The sequence below is a fragment of the Pinus tabuliformis genome, chromosome 9 (genome assembly GCF_031772625.1).
Source record: "Pinus tabuliformis cultivar Carrire ecotype Pingquan chromosome 9, CPIR1, whole genome shotgun sequence".
In the NCBI taxonomy this organism is placed as follows: Eukaryota; Viridiplantae; Streptophyta; class Pinopsida; order Pinales; family Pinaceae; genus Pinus; species Pinus tabuliformis.
In genome coordinates, this window is record NC_142307.1 from 1,313,162,609 (window position 1) to 1,313,177,785 (window position 15,177).

The following is a 15,177-nucleotide window of genomic DNA, read 5'->3' on the forward strand; positions in this document are numbered from 1 at the left end:
TTTCTAGAGAAGCTGAAGTAGATAACCTAGCTGTAGCTAGATGGTTTCGGGAGGAGATATTCATAGATATCAAATTATTTGGGAGCATTTCTTCACCACATTTACTCCCATACTATGTCCCCAACAAGTTAATGACTAGGGAGATAACCTACCAAACAACAGGGGAAGGTGGGTTGAGTAAAGGATTGAAGGAACAGAAAAAGGTTGGCTTACATTTCCGTTGCAATGTGTTGTGTTTTCACTACATGATTTTTGACATGCATGAAAATAAGCAAAGATTATGAAATCTCTGAAATTAACTACATTCCCAGGAAAACAATATGACCCAAATGGCACCACCAAAGACTTCACTACTATGGTGAAAGTGAAACCATTCACCCATGAGGAAGATGCTTCGATGACCTCTTCCTACAAAAAGAGACATTTTCAGAAGTGATGCATATGGCATCACTACTTTTTTCCCTAGATGATCTTGAAGCCTTCCATGAATATAGGGAGAGGAGATTATTAAAGGTCCCATTGGACCTGCTACAGATTGAACTAATAAGGGAGCCAACTCCCAGTGTAAGTTTAGAGGAAAGCTCCAGAGAAAATTCTAAATAAGATTCTGAAGCAGAGTCCCAGGAGAAGTCTACTCATGAGTTAGAGAACTTAGAGCAGTGGTCTCAAAATGGGGGAAATAAAAATAAAGAGTTCGAAAGGGACACAACTGGGACCACATAGAAAGTAGCCGAGCAAACCTCGACTAAGAAACAGGCTGAAATTCACTCTACCTCCATTCAGTTGGCAAAACCCCTAGTTATTGATTTAGAAAAAGAATGAGAGAATTTTAATAAGAAGCTCCATAAAGAGGAACAAACATTTGAGATATAGACTCCACGTCAAAAATCAACTAAAGAAATTATAGTGGAGAAAACTGTAGGCACTCAGGATGTGGAGCTCATTCCTGCCACCCCCACTTCTAAAATTATTTTGAGAATTGAGGAAATTCCTCCATTATATGTGTTTTATAGCCCTACCCACAAAGCTGTCATCAAAAGGCAGAGGAAGAAAAGAAAGTTAGATGCTGCAACTATTACCACTCCCGACAATGAACCAATGGACATTGTTTGGAAAGATTCGCCCATGGACCCATAAGAAAACCTTACGAGACTGTCACAATTTGCAGGAGCCTATGCCACGACAACTATTGATAAAGCAACAGAGGTCCAAATGCTGCTGAGAGAAAAAGAACAAAAGATTCTAATATTGGAACAACAATTAGAGAAGGAAAAATCTAACCAACAAGCAGAGTTACAAGTAGCCAAGCTTCAATAGGAGTTTGAACAGATGAAAATACAACATCAAGCTAGCCTAGCAGAAAGAGATGTGTAGATACAAGCTATGACAGATAAGTATAAAGACAGTCCACAAATTGATCAGTTCATAAAAGAAGCACTTAGCCTTAACTCCCAACTAATGCAACAAACATAAGTTCTATGCCAGAAAATCTGGCAAATAAGTCCTTATTGCGAGATCAATGATAATATAACAAGCCAAGTCGTTGACATGAGGCTTGAGTATGATGAAATCCATAAAAGGATTTTTGACTTTATCACCTGGCAAGAATCAGAAGATGGGAGGAAGGCTGATTTGCCAAAACTGGAGGAATCACATAAAGAAATTTTGTTCACAAACTGAGATTATTGGCTCAAGCAAGCAGAAAGGGCAACGACGTTCGTAGCAGCAGTAGAAAAAAACAACGTCATTGAAGCCATCAACAAAAATCTACATGGCGCCAACCTGGTTGCAGAATCTATACCAGGATTTCTTCCAAATGCCAAACAACTAGAGCAACAATGGAGACAGGCGGCAAAGGAAAGGGAGGAGGTGATCTAAAAAACAAACAAGATGAACTAGGAAGCATACTAGCAATTCTTAGTCAAACCATATAGCCAGTGGATGACCTTGCGATGCCTAACTACCTCCACACAAAAAATGGTGCCACCACTTACGAACGCTATATTTACTGGACAGTTGAAATCTTCGATCGGTCAATCAACGTAGCTCAAGCCAATGACAGATATCTGCGATCTTAAGGATCAAATGCAAAGGAGTTAGTCACTTTGTTTTATTTCTATTTTAGTTTTATTTCGCATAATTTGAGGAAGGTCGTTTAAACCTCCTCAGCTATTTTTTGTAATAATCTATTTTAGGACCTATAGTTTAGTATTTAAACCCCTCTCATGCATTTAGAGAGGGGTCCAGAAATTTTATCAGAAACATTCTTCAAAACATGCACTTTTGTACCTTTGAGGAGGTTTTGATGGAATGAATGGAACATGATCTATTTTCTTTTGAATATCTAGCATGCTCTACTGAAATTGCACTTTTGTACTCTTAGATGATGTTGGATTGATTGGAATTAGGTCGATATTGCTGAAACACATGAGCAAAACTTATCATATATGGTACTTTTATCTTGTGATTCTGTTTTATTTATGTATCAGGCAATAAATTTTCTTCAAATTGTTTTATGTATGAAAGTTTGAATTACGGTTAGCATTATTGTATGGTGTTGGCTTTAACTTTATGCTGAATACATGAATGATTCCATATGCGATATATCTTTCACAATCGTTTTGGCTAACTATTTATCCAAAACGATTACTGTTAAACAATTTCACTTCTTGTTGCAGTTGAATGATCTTTATTACCAATTTCTATAGGACATTATTGTAGATTACATATTTTACTTTATTCCCAGGCATAGTTATATTTAAATAGTGTTCAAAATATGATATATGCATGTGTTTAAATAGTTTATATTAGATTACACTTAGTTTAATCATTCCCACGCTATATCATATATCACCCCATCAACACTATCGAAATATCTTTTAGGAAACTGGTCGCATTATCCCCAGTCTGAGCCACTACACCAAACAGAAAAGGAGATGCTAACCAAGGTCCGAACCGGGTGGTTTTCCCCCATGTTGTCGCAATTATTTTCAAGGCTTCAACACCATCCAACAACCCATAGTATAGTTTACTTTGAGAGCCCACTGGATGTAGGTCGCAAACACGTCATCCTGACCTCGACTCCATCCAACAATCCACGATCTATTTTTCTTTGAGATTATGTTGTCTATAAGCCATATACACATCATCCCGACCCTAGATCCCTCCAATAACCCACTTCCCAATTTACTTTGAGAGCTCACTGGCCGTAGGTTTCACTTACGTCATCCTAGTCTCAAATCCAACCCATTGCTCCTATTTCTAACTAAATGTTTCCCAATGACATGCAAAAAACATCAATTTCATTTTTATCAACAATGAATAAAATAGGTGACTATATTGTTATAGACATTTTTGTGCCTTACATCATTGAGCATGAAATGTCCATAATCTAAGGGATCCAAAGTCCCTAAACATGTTGTTCCTACCCCTAGAGGAATAAGGCTAACAAACCACAGCAATTCACAGAAGTTCTCCACCAGAAACTGCTCAAAAACAAGTCAATTCAGGATTATTTCGGGGGCTACACTAGCTGTTTGCGCTGAATGTCAAAGCCAACACTGGCTACCTGCGTTGAATGTCAAATGGAACACTGGCTACCTGCGCTGAACGAGAATGGACATGTGGCAAGCTCATTTCTCAAGGTGTCAAAACCCAGGAAGCTTCCAAAATGACACTTGCCTCAGGGAATTCGACTGGTGATGAGTAAGAGGTTCCAAATCTCCAAGTGGAAGCAAGAACCTCCAAGTGGAATCAAGAACTGACAGAGGGAGAGGACACTAGTCACATCTCAAGCTGACTCATCCTCTCTCCAAACATCTATATATGGATCTCTCCTCCATGAGATCTAGAGGCTGGAATTTTGTTATTGCAAAGAATTGTTGTTGGTTTGAGACTGGAACTATTGGGTGCTTAATGCTTTGAAGGGGGTGAAGATAGGAATTCCATTTGCTGGGAAGGAGATGCTGGATTGGAGCCCTCTAGGTTGTATCTCTTCCTAAACCTTGTTATTCATCAATAAAGCTATCTTTGTTTCTCCTATATACTGTTGTATTTTGATGTATGAATGCATTAGTATGTTTAGTTTATTTCTAATCCTGAACTAGTTATGAATATGAATCCATGTCTTGTGTAGTGTTCTCTTCTTGTGATCTTGCAGAAACCTCTTGAAGCTGGCCGAGCGAGAAGGCAAGTAGCTGGGAACTCTCCAAGAGAAGAGAAGCCGGATCGAGGGACAAACGGAAGACACCGGTTAGTCCATCCATCTCTTTCTCTTCATTCCTAATTCATAAAGGAAGAATACTAGAATAGCTGTCTCTGTTTGTTGCTAAGGCACTGTCACACCTTAGGTGGATAGGATCGTCCTGCATAGGCATTTTTCCCCACAAAAAATTGGCGACTCCACTGGGGAGATCTGTTTAGTCATTTTATTTGTGTTTCTATCATTGTTTGTTTCATAGACTTGACAGCGACAATCGAACTGCATCTGCTATTCCCAGATGCAAAGTAGACAGTTGCTGCTTTGATCCAGTCACTGGACTTGTCTATGATCTGAACAATGGACTCACAAATGATTTGATGATCCTTTGTGATAGATCTTAGTAGCCCCTCAAAGCATCCCTTTGATTGTACCTTGCTTGTTGCTTTTATTTGGCCTAAAACAGTGAATTAAATAGCAATCTGTGACCCAGAACCCGTGGGAAACGAGAGTTTCTCCTTCAGCGCAGACCCAGTGAAGGGATTCTGCATTTCAATGCAGGTCCCGTGAAGGCTACCTGCGCTGAATGTCAAAACCCCTGTGTTGAGGTTGCGCTGAACCAGTTTGTCCTAGTGCAGCTGGGGTTCTCTGCTCTGTTTTGCCTTGTTTTGATCTCTGATTTTTGCAGCCTGTAACCAGCATAGGTACCAGTCTGATAACTCCTTTTCTCTGCTTAGATTCCGCCTCCTTTTGTACAAAAAGACTGTGAGTGTTTTTATGTGTTTGTGGCGTCATTTACAGTCTTCCTTTGCATGAGTGAAATAATCATCCTGTAGCCCTTGATTCAGATCTGTTGATTGTGATCTTAGGAGAGAGTTCATTGGCTGTTTGCAGTTGATTATACATTTTCTTTTGCTTATTGGTTTGAGTTTGTCTCTTTTAAAGTGTCGGAACAAAAGTTTATTTCAAAAATCGTTAAGTGTTGTAATCTCTTCTACCCTTTCTGATTTCGAAAAGTAAACTTGTTTGTATTTGTCATTTAAAAGCAAATTCAAAGTTGTGCAAAAAGCTTTCTTTGTAGGCATCAATACTAAGAAAGCGGAAAACAAACACCTGCATTGTGCATTTGCATCTTGATAGTTTGCATGCTTGATTTAGGAAAAGTGCATTAGAGTGTGTTGATTGCTCTTTGAGAAAAGATGGTGTCTTTCTTTTCCCTTAGTAGCTAGGATTTTCAAAGTTGAAAAGATACAAAGCTTGCTTATCATCTTTAGACTGCATTTAGGGATTTGTATCATACATCTCGTGGTGAACCTTGAAAGGTAAACTTTAAAAAGATCAACCTAAAATAAATTGAATGAACTTAACAACGCTTTGCAACATAACGCACAACATAGAGGTCTAGGCTAGAGACGTGTTCCGGCGTCGTAAAGCCTGGTGACTGTCGATCTCGTGGATGGTGGGTGATTCCTCCTGAGGGACGACAGCGCCAGTACGGATTGTGCTCCCACGTACCGTCGCGTATATATTGGGAGACCCCTATAGGCATAAAACCTTTATCCTTAGGAAGCCGTGTCGGCCGCCCTACTGATCGCAATGCACTGAACACAGCATTCAGGAAGATCGACCGCCCGTACCCTAAAAAGTATTCTGCGGTTTTGCGAAAAGTTTGGCACACCCTCTGCCTAGAACTCCAGAGCAGTTCCTTTTGGCCTTTTTCAGACTCTATAACAGAAAAAGTCCATCCGAGCATTTGTCACTTCGGGCTCGTTAAAACATCGAAGGAGACTAGAGTCATCTTTAGCTTTTTCTCGACTCTTTAAAATTGAAAAAGCAAGTTGTGTCTAAAAGCGTCTAAAAAAAATTCATTTAATTCGGAAACAAACTTTCCCCTTTTGTATTTTGGTTGATCGAGTAATCCGTAATCGTGGAAGAAAGTCAATTGAAACCCCGTCGTTCGCGGAGGCTTACGAGTCAACCGTCTTTGTCTCCAGAATTGAAAACAGTACGGACAAAGCGAACTCGTTTAACCAGTTTGAAATCTCCTATCAAAGTTAGAACAAGTGTTCCAACAACATCTGAGATTCCGGTTACTCCAAACATTTCTGGAAACCTTGCCTCTGTAAAAGAAGTTCAACAGCCGCAGAGGGATAGTAACACTGATCCTAGTCTGGGGGCAAATACTTGCGTTACTGAACCAGTTCCATCTGTGACCGGTTCAGAGAGTCTTGCTCCTCAAACAACTGTCGCTGTCGATTCAACCCCTTCTTCGGCACCAGAAATATTTTACGGACTTGACGGTCTTCCTCTTCCACCTGGTTTGATTGCGATAGAGGAAATTGTAGAAGATCCGCAAGTAAGTACTCCAACACAGTTTGGAGTCGGGGTCACTCTATTTCCTTCATCAGAAGTTAGTCTACCACAAGTGGAAGTTCCTGTAGAATCGCTAGGCAATCTATTGGATAGACTCAAAATGTCTGAACAACCGTCAACATCTAGGACTGTGTCAAACGACACAGTGACTGCAGAAGCCCCTGTCGTCACTCCGACAATGTTTGCCGGCATACCATCTGTCCCGACTAGCTCACAACCGCTAGAAGGAGTCCACCAAGGGACTATTTCGACAGTGTGGTCCATTCCAGTTTGTTCATCCGGAATAATATCCGGCAACTCTTATGTTGAGACTCGCCAGATTGATCCATTTGGAGGACAATTTGGGCAATCCAGTCCCCAAGGACAAACAATCCCCTTGAGTTCCGGATTGCTACCGTATGGGGGGCAGTATGCCCTTTCACTACCCCCTCCGGGAGGGTATCCATACGGGAGTTCACAACAGTATTCAGGTTATACTGGAGTTACATCAAGTGGTTGGGTACCTATGCTACCTCAACAACCAAGGGTTGTGTATTCTATGCAACAATGTGTACCTATGTTGAACATCCCGACCACACCGACTATTATGACAATGTCGCAAGTTCAAACGTTGTCTGTTGTATGCCAACCTCAGATTTCTCAGGTTGTAATGCAACAGCCCCTTGACCCTGTGACTCAACCACAATTGCCTACTGGTGGGGCGACACAGGTCCAAACGGGTACAATTACCCCACACCTTGGTCCAACGGTTAGTATAGCACAGCAGAACATGGCTTCACAACCGTGGCTGGTGCAATACCAACAACCACAATTCCAGCAAGTGTACCAAGGTTCTGAGCAGCAGATCTTTGCGAACAGTGGACAACCGTACATTCAAAACGGTCAAAACCAACCGCTTTATAGTGGTCAAGTCCACCAACCGTATCAATCATACCAACATCAACTACATTATGCTGGTATGCAAAGGCCCACTGCTCAGGTGATTCCTTCGTATCCTGGGTATGCTTCACCTAACCTGAATCAACAATTACCATTCGTGGCAACTTTAGAGTTACCCGATTTACACTGGTTAACCAACGATCCGATTTCTTACGCCCCTTGGTGGCCAGCGATTCCTCACAAGCTTCCATCTGACATTCCTAAATTCAATGGAAATCCAGGTGAAGACCCATCGAATCACGTGATGACTTTTCATCTGTGGTGTTCATCAAACACCCTGAACAATGATTCGATAAGACTTCGCCTTTTTCAGAGGAGGTTAACGGGTCCAGCGGCTAAATGGTATATTGAATTACCTAGAGCCTCGTTCGACAATTTCAGCTCCCTAGCCACGACTTTCTTAACCCATTTTCAATTACCGATAAGGTATGAAACGGGAACAGAAATATTAACCAACTTCAAACAGACAACAGCCACTCATATATCTGATCATATACATGAGTGGCGACGTCGTCGTAGGATGGTGAAAACATACGTTCCCGATCAGCTATTAGCTGAATGGTTTATCAAATCCTTACTTCCTACAATCACGAAAGATGTGGCAAAAGGGGGAGTCGTAACAGAAGAGCAAGTCATCGCTCGTGCGCAATATCTGGACTTGGTCTATACTCAGTCTGGCACGCTCTACGACAAAATACCTGACACCCCTAGACCGGAATTCTCAATTCCTCCTCCTCCTAAATCAAACAATGACTCTCACGCCGACGATGGCGTGATTGGCAAAACAGATACGAAATCGACAAAGGCTACATCTAAAAAGGCCTGTAAGATTTCTAGTCAAAATGCAAATGAGGAACTTCTTGCCTCGGAAGTAAATTTCATGTCGACCGACAAGGGCAAACAACTGAAGCAACCAGGGGGCAAGAAGAAAAAGAAAGGGAGAAAAAGGAAACCCCCTGCGGGGTGTCATATATGCGATGAGGATCATTGGACGAGAGATTGTCCACATATAGCTGAAGTTAAGAAACTCTTTAAGAGTTCAAAAACCCCAGCGGTATTGACTGATCTGTTTCCAAGCCCGGGAACCAAACTGGTTGCTAATCAAAATGCTTCCCGATCCCAAGTGCTTATGTTGTCTGTCTCAAGGCAGCAAAATGATGCTTTGACAAGGAATAAAGATTACGGGAATCCACGGCTGTCGAATAACAAGGCTAATGAACAACCTAGTAGTTCGACGACAACTTTAACCAAAGTTGTGCCACCCATCATTCCTGAACCAATGATAAAGTCGCCAAAGGGAGTAGTACACAAATCGACATTTAATCCTCGTGCCAAAGTAGCACAGAATTATAATATAGTAGAGGACCTGGCCCAATCACCGTCTGCTATGTCGACACTTGAGGTACCACAAAATTGCCCCTCCCAAGAGCAAGCTTTATTATCAGCAATAGGTGGGATTGGCCCAATGGATTCCAATCTTGTGGCCTTTGATCATAAAGAATATGACCCTCAGTTACCAGCTCAACTAGCTTTCCTTATTCAAGTGAAAGCCCTCAACAAAACTGTTCATCGAACAATTATTGATGAGGGGGCATCTACATGTCTTATGTCGATGAGTTGCTGGAAAAATTTAGGCTCACCACCCTTGTCGAAATCGTCAACGACGTTAAAAGCATTTGATGGACGATCATACACTCCATACGGGATTTTAAGTAACTTGCAAGTTGAACTAGGGGGCAAAACAGTAGGAATTGATGTTGAAGTAATTGATGGAAACCTCGATTACAACATCCTACTGGGAAGGCCCTGGATATATGCCATGTCCGCAGTTGTGTCGACCTACTTCAGGAAGATTGCATTTCCCTTTCAAGGAGGAATTACAGTCGTCGACCAACAAACTTTCCTCCTTGACAGTTCACAAGTTACGGGAAGCATTCCAATGATCCACGGAAGCAATCATTCGCTTCAAAATATTGGAGTAGGTCTCCTAAAAGACCCTGCCTTAATGGGTACTTTTGCCCTACCGCCTGCAAGTAATCTGGCGGAAGTGGCCAAAGTGGAAACCTACAAAATGAAATCTTCTATATCTAATGGATTCGGAAGATTCCTAAACATTTTGTCAGCGTGGATCATCGCCCTAATAGAAATACTGTAAATACAGTGGGCTCCGAGGACGGTTCTTATCTCGTGTCAACCTCATTAAAAAATGAAACAAGGAGTCATGAGGATAGTTATTTTATTGTGTCAACCTTATTAAAAAATGAAACGAATCCCCTTTTCAAATCTCAAGGTAAACCTTCATTCCAACCACCGAGTTGAATGCAATGAAGCTTGGGGGGCATGCACCTCGATTTGAGTTATTATGCTGGGGGCATGCAAACTTTTCGAGCAGTTTTAGCACAAAGTTCATGCTCGTTAAAAAATAAACGCAAGATTCGAGCAGTTTTAGCACAAATTTCATGCTCGTTAAAAAATAAACGCAAGATCCGAGCAGTTTTAGCACATAGTTCATGCTCGTTAAAAAATAAACATAAGACCGAGCAAATGTTTCCACCCGTGTTTAAGCTCGTTAAAAAATGAACTATCCCGGTAAATAACCACTGTGAATGTAATATCATCAGCCATTAAAGCCTTGGTCGTGTTTGCACCGTCACCTCCACTTTTCATTTGGCCGATTGTTCACCTCCATATGATTGTTTACCCATTTTGAGGAACAGTTGCGAAGAGTGATTTCACCTAGCCATCCTTGTGACACTGCCGTGATTGGAAAATTCCAACCTGTACCTGGAATCAGCTGCTAACCCTGTTTATCACTCGTTCCTCAAAAGATGAGTCTTCTTTAAGCTCTTTTCGTCTGACTCGTAAAATATGAAAAGATTGCCGAGTTTTGGCCTTCCAGCTCGTTAAAGCGACCGGAAGAGCTATCCCTCCTCTAGATTTTAATCTTTTTGGACCTGAGGGGTTATTGCACAAAAAGATCGAGCGCTTGTTTTATTCGGCTCGTTAAAACTATCGAAAACTCATCCCTTCTTTATTGTTTTATACTTTTTCGGACTTAAGGGATTAGATGACGAAAAAGGACTTTTGGAGTTAACTTTATGTACCTTTTCAGACTCTCTAAAAATGAAAAGGACCAAGTTATCCTTGTTGTTAGACTCGTTAAAATCACTAAATAGCGACAAACTTGTCTTTAGACGAGAACGAGTTTCACTATCTCTAGGCTTGTTAAAACATAGCGATGGGCTTGCCCGAAGGGCAGGTTATAGAACAAGCATATGTTATCCTCCTCAAGCTTGACAAAAATAAAGAGGTACTGGTCAGCAATGACTGGGGAAAAATTGGGAGAAACTAAAGAAAACTTTGATGGTAGCAAGTCGCTCTTGAACATGACACTTTTCCTCCGTACCACAATCGGGTTGGGTTGTTTCATTCACCGGTCACATCCATGGTCTCGCCATACCATCCATATTTGGGGTAATGCTACCGATCCATCGCATCAGTGTCGCCACATGTTCAAGAGAAGTCGTTCAGAAAAGTCAACCGTGTCCCATCCACTGCCATACATTATCCTTCATCCTTTCATGACCGACACCCTGAATCATATGTCACAGATCATTTTCACCTCCATTAAAATCATTAGCTCCGTTCCGTGTCATTGATGTGGGATTCATTAAGGCCCTCCTTTGACAGATCGCTTCTTGTCGACATCAGCTCATTATCCAAGAAGTTGATCTAGGAAAAACCCCTTTAGTACTTTGAAGCTTGCATGCCTCAATGGCAAGTTTCTCACTTCCGGCGACAGGTATACGTCAATGACCTTCGACCGAAAGATTTTGCGTGGTGTTCGACACCAAGTCCTTTATTCACACCACGTGAATTGTACTGCAGTACCTTGAGGGTCATTATCATTATCGGTGATTCCTCTCGCGCTTGTTAACGGTTTACCTCATTGACCGGTAATCAAGCGATGTCTTTCCATGTTCGACTTCAGAGCAATTCTCACATGGATCGACTTGTACTTAGAGTGAAGATCGAACGAGTTTGAAGACCCCGGATCTAGTTTCATCCATCCGGGCTGCGATATATATTCAGGAAAGATAAAGACATTGACATGTACATCATTGCAGCAGATAATCATCCTACTCAAAGGATGATAATTTCATCAAAATTATCAGTCTACCATCAGACGATTGTCTGTTCTATGTACAGAAAATGAATTTATAAAGCTGAGCATGGGAATGCCCGCCTCAGCTAGATCATGAAAGTAGTATGGAAAATAATGTATTGTATTGTATCTTATTACAGGTCTCCTCCCAGCATTGGATGAACTTCGGATCCCCCTGATAAAGCATTTCACCCGATAAACAACCTCATACTTTAGGGGGCAACTGTTATAGACATTTTTGTGCCTTACAGCATTGAGCATGAAATGTCCATAATCTAAGGGATCCAAAGTACCTAAACATGTTGTTCCTACCCCTAGAGGAACAAGGCTAACAGACCATAGCAATTCACAGAAGTTCTCCACCAGAAACTGCTCAAAAACAAGTCAATTCAAGATCATTTCAGGGGCTACACTAGCTGTTTGCGCTGAATGTCAAAGCCAACACTGGCTACCTGCGTTGAATGTCAAATGGAACACTGGCTACCTGCGCTGAACGAGAATGGACATGTGGCAAGCTCATTTCTCAAGGTGTCAAAACCCAGGAAGCTTCCAAAATGACACTTGCCTCAGGGAATTCGACTGGTGATGAGTAAGAGGTTCCAAATCTCCAAGTGGAAGCAAGAACCTCCAAGTGGAATCAAGAACTGACAGAGGGAGAGGACACTAGTCACATCTCAAGCTGACTTATCCTCTCTCCAAACATCTATATATGGATCTCTCCTCCATGAGATCTAGAGGCTGGAATTTTGTTATTGCAAAGAATTGCTGTTGGTTTGAGACTGGAACTATTGGGTGCTTAATGCTTTGAAGGGGGTGAAGATAGGAATTCCATTTGTTGGGAAGGAGATGCTGGATTGGAGCCCTCTAGGTTGTATCTCTTCCTGAACCTTGTTATTCATCAATAAAGCTATCTTGGTTTCTCCTATATACTGTTGTATTTTGATGTATGAATGCATTAGTATGTTTAGTTTATTTCTAATCCTGAACTAGTTATGAATATGAATCCATGTCTTGTGTAGTGTTCTCTTCTTGTGATCTTGCGGAAACCTCTTGAAGCTGGGCGAGCGAGAAGGCAAGTAGCTGGGAACTCTCCAAGAGAAGAGAAGCCGGATCGAGGGACAAACGGAAGACACCGGTTAGTCCATCCATCTCTTTCTCTTCATTCCTAATTCATAAAGGAAGAATACTAGAATAGCTATCTCTGTTTGTTGCTAAGGCACTGTCACACCTTAGGTGGATAGGATCGTCCTGCATAGGCATTTTTCCCCACAACATATATGAACTCCATTTCTTTGAGCTAAAGGAACAAGGTCCCGAGGTGGAGAGATTTCTAATGGTGAATGATTTACTGTATCCAGGGAAAGTACATCTAAACACTAGAAAACAATAGTTTCCGAGGCAAGAAAAGGGGCAATACCCCAATACTTGTTCACACAACACTCATGGCTTAGCAAGGAAAATACACTTTCCTACTCAAACCATATTGGTCTACTTCTTAAACTCATTCAAATGATACTAATCAACATTTGAATAAGATCATATAGAGTTATAAGTCATTCATAATAGAATTCTGAACAATACAGTGTAGATTCATAGCACACTGAGCATAGCCAGACAAATTCATATCTCAATCATGAACGGAGTTAGTGAGATACATAGTCCAAACACACATTACATCTATATACATACAAAATATCACACCATTCACGAACATAACTTTGAAAAACAATGAAAGCTACTTATCTATGTGTTTTAAGAAGGATGACAAATAAAGAAGGGACTTTAGCTCTCCACCCAACCATAGGCCAACTACACTGAACAATATAAGGAGTTCCACGAGAACAAGGAATGATGTAAACACCCTTCCCATCTTTGGGGTTAATCGGGTCCTTAAAAGAACGAAGAGAACTCCGGAAGAGAACCAAAGGATTTGTGAGCACGCTGCCAACGTCAGACATGGAAGGTCTCACTCCTCTGCTTTGGCAGAGCATGCAGAAAAAACCAATCATCACATCTGCATTGAAGAGGCTAAGGTCATTGCAAGGATTGACCATTTTCATCATCATAAATTTAGGGAGGCCTTAGAAATTGAAAAGAGACCTGTTAATTTAAATAGGGATGATGGCTGGAGTATCAGCAGATGCTGGATTCCTGCGATTTCTTCCTAATCTATCTATCTATCTATCTATCTATCTCTCTCTCTCTCTCTCTCTCTATATATATATATATATAGATAGATATATTTGTGATTTATATTATTATTATTATTGGTTAATCCACATTGCGGTTAGTTTAGTGCTCTCTATATTTGGTTTTTATATTTGGATATGAATAAGATTAGACCTTAATATTTTTAGAATATTCATTAATAATGTTATTAGGGGTTAAAAAAAGTTTAACAATAATTAATTAAATCATCTTAATATAACGTCTTGTTTTAGAGTTTTATTCTAGCAAAATAATTTTCCCTTAACTTTTTCGGTCAAAACCCTTTCTAACTTTATTACCCTGAACAATATTATTACTTTATATAATACTATTATTTGTTTAACACCTATTATTTATTTTTTATAGGAATAATATTAAATCATTAAATCCTTTTTAAAATATTATACTTTACATGTTTTTATAGTTCTATTATTTGTTTAGCCCCTATTATTATTTTTATAGGAATAATATTAAATTGTTGAATTTTTTTAGAATATTATATATAAAAATATACGTTAATATTTTCTAATTCATGACCTATTTAATATTTATATAAGTTTAAACCATTCATTCTTTTTAGAATATTGATTAATATGGTTATAAGGAATTATTAAAATATTTAATTAATTATTTTTATAACCTTTTATAATATTATTTGATCAAAATTATTCTTTTCTTCATTTCTCTTCCCCTTTTTCGGGTCCAGACCTTGACTATTTTCTGCCCTTAGTCAAACTAGTTGTTACCTGTTAATGACTAGTTAGCTGCTCTCTTAATCCATTTATCTTATTGCCTGGATTTGGTTCCGCATCTTGTCCTGAAGATGAATCACATTGCTGGTTCGAAACGCGTCGACGAGAATATCTCAGATGTGATTTTTACCGAAAAATTTTGTTAAAATTATTATGGATCACAGAAATCTTAGTTCAAAAATATCCATAATAGTATAAAAATTTAATATTTTCCAAAAATATCTCTACCTTAAAAATATAAACTTACTAACAATCGTTTTTTTTTAATCATTACACTATTCGGAAAATGGAAGAAACTATCTCTAAAATGCACATTGACTCTTTGTATAGGGACACAAATGATGGCGTAAAATTTTATATGGATTCCTCATCTAATAACATATCTTCTGATATGGTTATAATTCATGTCCTAATATTAAAATGTCTACAAATTTGAATGTAAACTTGATTTAAAAAAAAAACATAAATGCAAACTCACTTAAAAATAAAAAAAAAATAAAAAAAAATTGCACTCATAAGGCAAAACAAAATTTCTAAACAAA